We start from the raw sequence: 12,643 nt of genomic DNA, 5'->3' as shown, positions 1-12,643 counted from the left end.
CGCCTCGATGCTTCCAGTGTGCAGCCATTTTCCGAGAAAACCTAAGAGTGCTGCAAGAAGGCAGCGCCTAGGCGCTTGTCACGGGCACTTAGGAGAATAATTTTTTTTCTCTCTTTATTTTAGGATGCCAAAAACCAGTCTATGTTGCCATTTAATTATTATGCATTGTGAACGCATGTTTAATTAAATATATGTTGCATAAGAGTGTGTATTTTTGCTCTTGAATTATTATTATTATTATTCGTCTTTAAACTTTTAAAATATTTTATTCTTACTCATAGCATAAAAAAACCTTTTTTTTAACTATGTATTAATAATTTTATATACATAACTAAATAAAAAGCTTTAATGAGTGGACACGACATTTTTTTTCATTTGCTTGATGAGTAAATGTCCACAACGTTATTGGAAGTCACAAAGAATATATATTGAGCCAAGTAACAAGTTTTGAAAATCAAGACATGGAACTTTTAGATGAAGATTCAAATTTGAGAGGTTGCATCTTTATATAGGATGTAATTGCATATCTTGCCTTTCTAACAAGTAGCTAATAAAAAAAATGAAACGAATCGATCTTGTAATTGAAGCTATGCTATTTTTCTTTGTCTTTTTTCTTAATCTTCTAAGACCATAACAATCATGTCCTATAAATCGGATTAGCAGCCATAAGTTGCAACGAAAATAGACTTTCTTTTTTGGATGTTTTCTAAAAAAAATAGAAAAATCAACAGCCAAAGGAGAGTGGACCTAATATAAAATAGACTTTCTCAGTGTAAGGACCGTTTGGAGTTAAAAAAAAAAATAATAAGAAAAAATGGAATAAGGGCATTTTGGTCGTTGGATAAAAAAAAAGAAAAAGAAAATGAATTTTTACTCTTGTGTTTAAAAAGAAATTGGGAAATTGAAAAAAAAAATGGGGTGCAAGTGTGTGTGGTGTAAGAGGACACGTGGTGGTAAGGAAAATTAGATAAAAAAAAAAAGGAAAGAAAAAGAAAGAAAATAAAGGAAAAGAAAGAGAACGAAAAGGAAAAAGGAGGAAGAAAAGGGGATCTTGGCGATTTCAACCGAAACATAAGGAAGAGGAAGAAATTGATGGTGATTGTGAGCCGGATTGAAGAACCAACCTTAGAAGTGGTAATTAAAGTTGTTTTTATTTAAAGGTTTGGGAAGAAATAGGGGTTGAAGAGAAATAGTTTATGGGTTTGTTGTTTTGCCTAAGAAATCTCTTGAAATAGGTGTTGAACTTGGATTTTTGGTTTACGTGAATATGCGTATCGATGAGTTAGCTTCAATTTATGCGTTTTGGTCACAAATCTGGTTTGGTATAGTTTGCAGAAGCTAAAAAAAAGAAATGGAGGGGAAGAAGTCATGGTACGGTGGTTTTGGGTTAAGGAACAAGATGATGAATAGTAGAGGAGAGAGAGAGTGGTTTTTAAATTAAATTAAAAAAAGGAAAAAAAAAGAAGAAAATGTTGGAAAAATTGGGTTATTTGCGTGAAATGGAGTGGGGGAAAGAGAAATTTAATGGGTTTGTTGGGACCCACTTGTAAGAAGAAAAAGTAGTGAGTTTTCAATGAACAGAGACAATGGGAAATTTGGGTAATTGTGTTATTTTGAAGTTATTGTGATTAAAGTTTGAAATTAGTTTATGTTGGAATTAAGTGGATATTTCAGGTCATGTGGAAATCGGAACAGCATACGACTCCCTTAAAGGATTTGTGAGTGGTTCTTTTATTAAACGTTTTTGGATATTATTATTGGAATTTGTGAGTGGTTTATTTTGGAAATGTTTTTAGAAGTATATCATGATAGAATTTCAAGAAAGTACATATATTATGTATGATTTAGCATTTTTGCTGAGAATTGAAGAAAATGTGTTAGAAAGAATTATTTTAGAAATGTTTATTAGAATTGAGAAATGCTTTATGATTTAGAGAAATGTTCGAGAAAGTTATGAAATGTTATTTAGAAAGAGATTTCAGAAAATAATATTAGAATTTCATGAAATGTTTTTTAGAAAGAAAGGTTTTAGAAATGATTTGAGAAAGAAAGAAATGTTCCTAGAAAGAAGAAAGAAAGAATTTTAGAACGGTTTAGGAGATTGAGAAAGAAGTTTTCAAACCATCATGTTATTGTATCCAGGTGATTACCCGTATGCTATATGAATGTATTTCTATAGTATACCCAGAAATAGAAGGTCTTTGGGACCATTTCACTCCACGTGTTGGAGAATTATTCTGCTGTGTATATTGAGATTACTCTATGTCAGTAGACCAGAAATAGAATTATTCTGCTGTACGTATTGAGATTACTCTATGCTAGTAGACCAGAATAAAATTGGATACATATGTGGTGTTGAGTTTTCTGAACCTATTTATTGGTTGAAAGAAAATGTTTTATATGATATTAGAAAGTGTTTTCCTAGCTCTATTTAATGTTTCAGGAGAACGATTTACAAATTTATTAGAGAATGCGTGCTGTTACACATTTATTATGAGAAAGTCTTTATGAGTTTTAGTTTCTCAAGTTTTATGAGATTTAATGAGAATATTTCTTAGAACGGTTTTATAAGGCTTGTTTTGCAGAATTTCGAAACTTCAGTTGTTTATGAAAGAAGTTTTACAATATTTTTTTTTTTATTAAGTTACCACTCATTGAGCTTTTCAACTCCCTTTTTACCCTTTGTTTTCCCCCCAGGTTGTATTTGAGTTTAAAAGAGAGAATGGACAAACTTCTACCACCCAGAGTCGTTAAGAAATTGCATATCATTTGTAGTTACATCATGAATAGTGTATCTAGAAGAAATTGAAGAATAGAAGTAATGTTAAAAGTTAGTGTAAAAGTCTAGAAGATTTTCAACTATAGACTCTGCACCTAGTGGAGTCTATGGTCGGCGCGGTCCGTTCTTGAACTAGTAGCTGTTCTGGGACGAGTCGTGTCACTCGGGTTGCACGACCAACTCCGGTTTGCTTCATTTTCTGGTACTCTTACAGCAATTCCTTGCCACAAACGACACAGACTTACTGACTCTATTTACAAAATTGAATGTCCAAAACAACGAGTCCTTACATTGATCAAATCAATTGAAAAACTTTAAAATAGACTAGTGTTTATTTGGCTTGAACCTAATTTTAGGATATTCTGACGGTTGGAATCAGTACTTAGATCGGTGAATAAGATATTTATTACCTCTCTTAGAGTTACAACTTCAATTTCTCACCTCTACAATTTTTTGAACTAAAAGAAACACTAGTCTAATAAGATATTATTACAAGAGACTATATAGTATCAATATTCATGGGGTTCCGTCTCAAAATCAATTGGCAATGAGAGGAGTAACTCATGTCTATTATAAACATTTGTTAGCTCCCTTGTCTTTTTAATGTGGGATCCTTAACATGACCTCTGAATATCTAGCTCTTTTTACTCATTTTTGGAGGACCAGATGCTCGTTTAAGGTTGTTGGGCTCTAATACCATATCAATATTCATCGTTCCATATCAAAACCAATTGACAATAAGAAAGCAGTCTGTGTCTATTATACATCTTTGTTAAGTCTATTATCTTTTCAACGCAGGATTCTTAAGACATAGCACCCAATTAAAAAAAAAATCACTGAACATACATCTCAACACTCTCCCTACCATAATCTTTTTCCTAATTCTATTATTTTCTTCTAATTTGATGTATTTATTTTAGTACAATCATAAATATTTCGATAAAATTACTAAAATTAGTGAAGACGTGTTGTGGCAAATCAATACACAAATTAAATTGAAGCTTCACAAAATAGTTTCAATAGCTAATAAAATCTTGAATATGGAGATTATCCTTTGTCCATCAAGCAATGAGATCAAGGCCTTTTTTAAAGAGCAATGATATATGATGACCAGAGTGATTTTTTTTTTTTTTTTAAACCTGGTGAAACAAAAAACGAATAGTGTGTTGTAACATTATTATTTTAATGGATGATTCTTTATTTTTTCTTTTCTAAAAATTAAATTTGATTATCAACAAGAATAGCCCAATATATATATATGCTCATGTAACAAGGGTTAAAGATTTCTCGAATGACGTCAAATTTTTTTACTCAAAAAGAGTCATAAACGATGAATCGCTGTTATTATAAATTTTACAAATACAAAGTCAATTAAATTGTGTTGGTTGCAACAAGTTCGAACCATTGACTTTAGGTATCTTGGAGACAATTTGACTCTCCATTGGCACAAATACAAGAGTTAGGAACAATTTTTGAAGAATTGAAGCTTTCAATTTGTAAGCAAAGGTTTTTTCCATCTTGAGTGAATGTGGCCAAATGAAGCTTAGAGTTTGAAATGGCTCTCCAAGCACTTTGTTGACTCAAACAATCATTTGAAAGAGATACTCCGACACCTTCCCCACTGGCCTTTAAGCATAAACCAGTAGTCGTCATCTTAATTGGAGTACCATCACCACCATGATTCCATCGACTTGAAGTCGAGCAATTGCTCAAAAACATTCCTTTATTGTCATTAGAGCTTATGACACATTGGCCACTTTGTGGATGATACATAACATACGAGGATGATGCATTATAATTTGGATTTGTACCATTAAAAAAGTATATATTTAGTTTCACAAATTGTAATTTACTCTCACAAACTGTAGTTTAACTAGTTAGCATTGTTTTCGAACATTGTTTTCATAATAGTTTACTTGTTAGGGATATATATATTTGAACTTGTTAATATACCATTACCTTGCAACATGGTCGGCAATAGTTGAAACTTCTTTGCAAAGTTAGGGTTTTTAAATTGAGTCCAATTAGAGTCAAGAACTCCAAAAGTTTCTGCAGGTTCTGCTTGACCTTCCCTATAATAGTAGCTGCCTTACCAAGCCCACAATGCCCAATCCAAGTCTTTTCGTGCAAGATGAGCTTTGAAGCAACTCATGAATCAATTTTCTGCATCGTTAACCTCCCTTTGATCATACCCGTATTCACTAACGAATAAAGAAAATGGGTTTGGCCCTTCAATCACAAACTCAGCATGGTCTACGAAGCCATTCATGATATTTGCACATATATTGCTCAGTGGTTGTTGTACAAATTTGCTCTCAAAATCTCCACTAAAGGAATACAAGTGCACTTCGAAAACCAACTTGTTGTCTAATGTCTCTACGGTCAAGGGCTTCGGCTTCTCCTTTAAGCATCGAAGATCGTTGTCATAATCTAGGCCTGAAACAATCACCAAAACTGTTGGATTTATGTTGTGGATTGTTGTTACTCCTTGAGTTACATAATTGTTCCAATCATTCGCGTTTTCCATTGTTCCTCGTATCTCGTTCTGTAGGCTCATTGCTAGCACCTAAATAGCATAAAAAATATTGGTTTTGCTATTAGAATATTATAGTTTCTAATCTTTAAAATTCTTGGATTTAGTTTCGAGAATTTGAGAAAATATTTTAATATTACATACTGTTGATTTGTTGAGAAATCGCCGAGCAACTAATCGAAGACCTTGTAACCACTCTTGAGGGTCAAAACTGCTATCTCCAAAGAAGTCATTCCCGTCATCAAGAGAGCAACACCATCTCGATTGGCTAATGTGGTTGTCAGCAATCACCATTAAACCACTTGCCCCAAGCATGTCAACAACTGCTTCATACGCTTTCAACAATGGTCTTGTTAAGCACAAAAGGGTTATATTGAGCCAATCCAGATTTTGTTTGTTTCAAATCAAGCAGGTCAAAGTTCTCTTCAATCGTCCTATTTGCGAAGTGAACATGTGGGTTGCATATGTGAGACGCTGACAATTGAACCTCAACTTGATTGCTTCATCTGCTAGTTCTTTCAATATGGCCTATGGTTGAGGCCTTCTGCCAGCATGCTCTGTGTGTGGGAAGGCTAATTCATGCACACAAGCTTCACTCGACGCCCTGTTTTTGAATCAATGATCCATCTTCCTCGTGTTGAAAGAGGAAGAGAAAAAGCTAAAAGTGATGAAGACACAAAGACTAGCACTAGAACGAAAATAATTACTTGCAAAGTTCTTCCCATTTTTGTTTTATCTTTTTTGTAAATATGATATCCTCTTTTTCATTTGTGTTGGAAGAAGGATATCTCAAACATTCCTTATATATAGTTCAAATTTTTTCAAAGTTTGTTGTAACTTCTAAAACTTATTTTTTGTTTTTTTCTAAATTGAGAAAGTTTAATTAATTAATAAATTGTGTTTTTCCATCTTCAACCATAGATAAAACTTCTAGCCTAGAAAGCAAATGTTGAATCCGTCTTACAAAGAAAAAAGAAAAATCAAAGAAAAACAAAAAATGTACTTAATTTAGCTTTGGATTAGAAAAGCTTTTTGTTTCTTTGAATTGAATATATCTAACATGAACCTTGCTTGGAATAGGAGACAAACAATATATAGTACATACACTTCTAAAATAAACATATACGCATACCCATATTATTATTAATATAGCTAAAGTAAACATAGCTCAATGATAATTTACATATATTTCCAACCAAGAAGTTGTGAGTTGGATCCCCATCCCCACATATTCTACTAAAAAAATAATATTATTAATATATAATAATAAATTATGTGATGTTTTTTTTTTTCTTTTCTTTGCTGATTTATGAAAATTTTGAAATTATATGTTATGGATAAAAAAGTGGGCATTTATATATGTAAACTAATAACTATTTATAAAATTAGCAACTGCATTTCAATTTTTCAAAATAGCAAAATTAAGAGGTTGAGCCTTTAACAATAAAAAAATAAAACTAAACTAATTAGGTATTATTTTATAGAGATGGAAATATAAATGCAAAAAATATCATTGAGGTATTAAATATACGCTTTGGTGAAAATTGAGACAATAATTCAAAGGTAAATATCCCAGAAGCAAATAAAAATATTAAGACTAAGTGCAAATGCATTGAGGTAGTTAGTCATATATACACATTGGTAAAAAATAGATTAAAATTGAGAACAAAATCGGTCAAGAAGAATCCAAAAAAATTAATTTAATACTAAAGTTGGTTTAAAAATTAATTTAACAACAATAAAATCAAATCATTTTTTAAAATAATCGAAATTTAAGATATTCCTAAAATTGATTAAATCATTCAATTTGAAATGAAATCTACTATAAATCACTTATTACATATAAACTTATTTGGGTTATTGCATTGGGTGGCAAATAAGTTTTAGGTATTTAATAATATAGCACCCACTTATCAAAATTTCAAATATAGCAATTTTTATAGGATTCTGATTTTGAATTAAGTATTCCCAAATTGCCCTCATCATATTTATCACACTCTTTCGTTCTCTCTCGCTCAGATCATCGTCTTCTTCGTTCGTCTCTTCTTCGTGCTTCTTCGTTCTCTCTCGGATCATCTTCTTCTTCGCGCATCTTCGTTCTCTCTCGGATCATCGTCTTCTTCGTTCGTCTCTTCTTCGCTTGTCTTTGTTCGTTCATCAGGTATCAATTTTATCTTCTTCATTCGTATTCATTCGTTCATCAGGTATCGATTTTAGCTTCTTACTTCGTCTTCGTTTGTTCATCAGGTTTCCATTTTAGCTCTTTTGATTTTATTTCTTCTTTTTCTTCGATTTTGTTCGTGAAGAACTTTCAACCTTTGAGGAACTTCTGTCCGTTTTAATAAGGCAGATTTCTAAAAGAAGAATTTGGACTTCTTGGGGGACTATTATAATTATATTTAGTTTTTGTTGTTGTTCTTCTTCGATTTTGTTCGTTTCTGAGGTCTTGATTTTAGTTTTTCTTCTTCTTCTTTCGAATTTAAGCTTGATTTTAGTTTTTGGTGTCTGATTTTGGGTGAAGGATCACCATTAAGATTGTGGAGAACCTGCCTGAATTTTAGGTGAGGTATATCACCTAAATCAGTGAGGTATATCATACCGATATACTTCCATTGAGTATGAAGTATATCAGTGAGGTATATCATAGATATTTTACGTATATCTATAACTGATATACTCAATATAGATATTAAATATAGGGTATGTCTGCGGCTTATGTTATGTTATTTGTTGATTGATATACTAATATCATCAATATTTTATATTTTGCAGTGTTTGTAGTTATGGGCAAGCTTGCAATAATTGTTTTTCACAGTGGTGAATGGGATGATAGTCATTGCTATATGAATTACAAAACTATTGGGATTTTGGTTGACGAAGATATGAATTTTCAAAATTTTAGGAATTTGATATTGAATGAAGTGAAGTTAGATCCATCAATTTGTTTTGTCCAATCTTCAGTTTTATTAAAGTTTGGTAGTAATGGAGTTCAAACTGTTGTTGAGATTAATGAAGATAAAGATGCTGCTTGGTTTTTTACTTTGGTTAAGGATGACAGCACAAGATATCCTTTAGTTGCTCATGTAAATGCTATGCCTTTGGAGGAGTCTAGTGTTATTAATTCTGGAAGTGAGAATTTAGGTATGGTTGTTACTTCTTCTTCTATAATTGAAAGAGATTTTCAAGTTTATAACGATGTTAATATTACTAGTATGTCTTCTGCATTTTATCTGAAGGAGAAGGATCTATTTGCAAATAAGGAAGTTTTGTCAAAAGCTTTTCACTTTATGACTATAAAGAATAGCTTTCAGTTCAAGACTTTGAGATCAAATTTCAAATTAGTTGAGTTTGAATGTGTTCAGAATGGCTGCCAATGGTATGTTAGAGCATCTCGTTATACAGGTAGTGAACTATGGATGATTAGAAAGTATGTTAGTGATCATAATTGTCGTACGACGATAGTTCAATCTTCTCATAGACAAGCTTCATCATCTTTTATTGGTGAATGTATGGTTGAGAAATTTAGATTTAGTTCTTCTGATCGTTCGACTCCGAAAGATATCATTCATCATATGCGCACAAACTATGGAGTTGGTGTTAGTTATTATAAAGCTTGGAGGGCAAAAACAGCTGTTAATAAATTGTTGACAGGAGATGCTGATGATTCTTATGCATTTGATTCCGAAGTTTTTTGTGAAGTTGAAAGAAATGAATCCAGGTTTGTTTTCTTTAATGATATACCAATAATATATGCTTCTGATATATGTATAATATGTATGGGATGATATATCTTCTTGATTTTATTATGATGTAGGTGTTCTGATATATTGTTGATATACTACTGATATATATTTGATTATACTACTGATTATCATATCTGATTTTGATATCTTGACATGTTGCTGTGATATATTACTAATATATTTGACGTATTGATGTGATATATTATTGATATATTTGATGTGTAATGATATTTTACGCTGATACAATAGTTCTATTTATATTATTTTTGTAGGTACATACACTACATATGAAATTGATAAGACTAGACATTTTAAGTATTGTTTCATGGCTCTAGGTGCATCTATTGAAGGTTGGAGGTATTGTAGACCTAATATATCTGTTGATGGGACATTTTTGACGAGCAAATATGGTGGTACATTATTGATTGCCTCAACGTGCGATGGTAACAATCAGATTTTTCCTCTTGCTTTTGGTATAGTAGATTCAGAAAATGATGCATCATGGAGATGGTTTTTTCAAAATTTAAAGAACAGTTTTGGAGATCGAGAAGGGTTAGTTATCATTTCTAATCGTCATTTAAGCATTGGAAGAAGTGTTCTAAAGGTTTTTCCATATGCTCAATATTGTGTTTGTAAGCGACATCTGTTAAAGAATTTGAAGTTGTCATACAAGGACTCCTTGATTGATAGACTTTTTGAAAACTGTGTCAAATCCTACACAACTAATGATTTTGAGTTAAATATGAGGTTGATGGAATCAATATATCCTACTATACGAGAATATCTTAGTAATGTTGGATTTGAGAAATGGGCTCGTGCACACACTAAAGAAAGAAGATATCAAATGTCGACAACTAATATTTCTGAGAGCCTAAATGCAACTTTGAAAGAGTCAAGAGATTTACCTGTTGCATCACTACTTGATTCAGTTAGACAATTACTTCAAAGGTGGTTTTATGATAGAAGTAAATCAGCATCTTTTCTGAATAGTTTTTTGAGTCATTGGGCTGATACTGAGATACATAAACAATTTAATGAATCCAAAAGTTTGATGGTAAGTGTTTTTACTTTTTATTATTTAATAATGTTTATTTTTCTTTCACAACCTATTTTTATTATTACTTTTTTTTCTTTTTTTCAGGTTGATCCTATCATCAACGTTGAATTTCAAGTAATTCATAAAGCGGATAATTTTTTGGTAAATTTGGGTTCTAAAAGTTGCACTTGTCGTGTTTGGGATTTGAAAGAAATTTCTTGTGCCCATGCACTTGCAGTTATTTGTAGGATTATCCTTATTCATATGTGTCTGAATATTAACTGTCTAGTAGATTGTTATTCACTTATAATGGTTCAATTCGTCCTATCAGTAACCATTTGGATTGGGGATCTGTAGCAATTGATGTTAATGTATTACCTCCTATCATTAAACGTCCAGCAGGAAGGCCTCGAAAACAAAGGATTCCTTCAATTGGTGAGGTGAGAAAGCACACAAAATGCGGACGTTGTCAACGTGTTGGACACAATCGTAGAACTTGTAAATTTGCACCTATTGAACAATGATGTATATCAAGGATGTATACCAAAACATTGCTTTTATGATTTGAATTTACAATGAAGTAGTTTCTTTGTTACAACATAATGTGTATACCCAATAGAGTTTGCTTATATGGTTTTGCTTCTGTAAGTTATAGTTGATGACATAATTTAGAGCATTACATTAGTCTGTATATCAGAATTATATCAGTTGTAAATCTATATATCAATAATCTATCAGTAATATATCAAGTATACATCATACATATATCAGTAGTACAAAAAGAAGTAATATCAATATGAACTCAAAAAGTTTAAAGGTTTAAACATCAAAAATGAACTCAAAGGTATTCATATCAAAAGAACATTGCCCCAAAGAAATGGCATATCATTTAAAACCTTTAAGATATTGTCTTGTAATCTAAACATGAGTAGATTGTCACATTCATAAACACAAAGTAGACTAATAATGTCACAATAAAAGTAGAAGTATGAGTTCCAAAAGTCTAGAAAAGTAGAAGTATGAGTTCCAAAAGTCTAGAAAAGTAGAAGCAAGGTCCAGAAGCACAAGTTCCAAGTTCTTCATCATTGAGTAATCTTCAAGTCAAAGCTTGGGCAATCATGATCAATCTTCGTTCTCGGTGATTGTCGTGTCTTAGGAGATGATATTTTTGCAGCTTTTCATTTTTCCATAGACAACACCTTTGGAGTTGGTTTATGCTGTCTTTTGGGACGCACAACATCAACCTTTTCTTCAATGACTTTAGTTTTCATTTTCCTTGTTTGGACCATTGTTTTCATCTGAAAAAAAATTATTTGATATATTAGTAGTATTTAAGAAACATATTAGAGGTAATATATTTGAAATAATTTGTAGATATCATATTTATAGCAGAAGTAAATCAGTTCTATATCATATGTCTATCAAATATATATCACATATATATCAGGAATATATCTGTCAATCATTAGTATATCAAAAGTAAATCAATAGTATAGTAGAAGTCAATCAGTTATATATCAGCTATAGTATTAGATATCATAGTTATATCAAACGTAAATCAGTTATATATCATATGTATATCAAACATATATCACATACATATTAGGAGTATATCTGTCAATCATTAGTACATCAGAAGCCAATAATCAATAGTATATCAGAAGTCAATCAGTTACATATGATATATATATATATATATATCAAGAGTATATCAAGAGTATATGTGCAAATTAGTAGTATATTAGAAGTAAATCTGTAGTATATCAGAAGCCAATAATCAATAGTATATCAGAAGTCAATCAGTTCTATATCTGTTATATATCAGTTATATAACAGTAATCAATTGTATATCAGAAGTCCATAAGTTATATATCAGTATATATCAGCTGTATAACAGTAAATCACTATTTTACCTGCTTTGACCCTTTGTCGTGGATTTTTTTTTATCGTTTCTTTGTAATTTTCTATAAATAAAAATCATCGATGAGTTTCAATAAGTGAATAACACGAGTAAATGATTAATAAAACTAACTATTGTCTCACTATACTTACAATTTCATCTTCATTAGCTTTTTCCTCTTCTTTGTCTTCTGCTCCTTCTTGTTCTTCTTCCTCACTTGATTCTTTTTCTTCATTCTCATCGTCTTGTTCATTCTTCTAAGAAGCATTCCAAAAATAAGAAAAGTAAATCAATGTAAGAAAAGTAAAGCAATTTAGATTTACCTCTTTTTCCTTTTCTTTCCCTTTCCCATCCTGATCTGCATCCTCTTTCTCATGATTGATTGCATATTCCACAATTTTATCAATATCTACTTCTTCGTCAAGAAGCTCAAGACTTATCGATGGAGGTACGTTTTTCTGAAGTGATTCTTGGGATTGTTTTTCAATGTTTGATTTTGGTGGAAATCTATCATTGATTACTTCTAATATAGAAGTCAACATCCCCAACATTTGTTTCTGGACACTTCTAATTTCTTGTATTTCCTCCTTCAAAGTCAAGCTTTTACTTGAACCATGTGTTTCCGTTCCTTCTTCCTCCTCAATATTTCTTC

General features: G+C 31.3%; 1 long non-coding RNA gene and 2 pseudogenes across 1 annotated transcript; 2 read left to right on the top strand and 1 right to left on the bottom strand.

The window, feature by feature from the left end:
• Nucleotides 1-993: 993 nt before the first annotated feature.
• LOC148209792 (uncharacterized) lies at nucleotides 994-2,430 on the top strand. The gene is made up of 2 exons (XR_015792636.1): nucleotides 994-1,134; nucleotides 1,675-2,430. It is a non-coding gene; the product is annotated as an uncharacterized LOC148209792 (long non-coding RNA).
• A 269-nt stretch (nucleotides 2,431-2,699) lies between these two features.
• Nucleotides 2,700-6,103, bottom strand: LOC111019285 (glycosyl hydrolase 5 family protein-like; annotated as a pseudogene).
• Nucleotides 6,104-7,133: 1,030 nt separating this feature from the next.
• LOC148209791 (uncharacterized) lies at nucleotides 7,134-10,102 on the top strand (annotated as a pseudogene).
• The last annotated feature ends 2,541 nt before the right edge of the window (nucleotides 10,103-12,643 follow it).

Source organism: Momordica charantia (genome assembly GCF_013281855.1).
Source record: "Momordica charantia cultivar OHB3-1 chromosome 8 unlocalized genomic scaffold, Mcharantia_2.0 BLBB01000008.1, whole genome shotgun sequence".
Lineage (NCBI taxonomy): Eukaryota > Viridiplantae > Streptophyta > Magnoliopsida > Cucurbitales > Cucurbitaceae > Momordica > Momordica charantia.
This window is presented reverse-complemented; position numbering and strand designations above follow the sequence as displayed.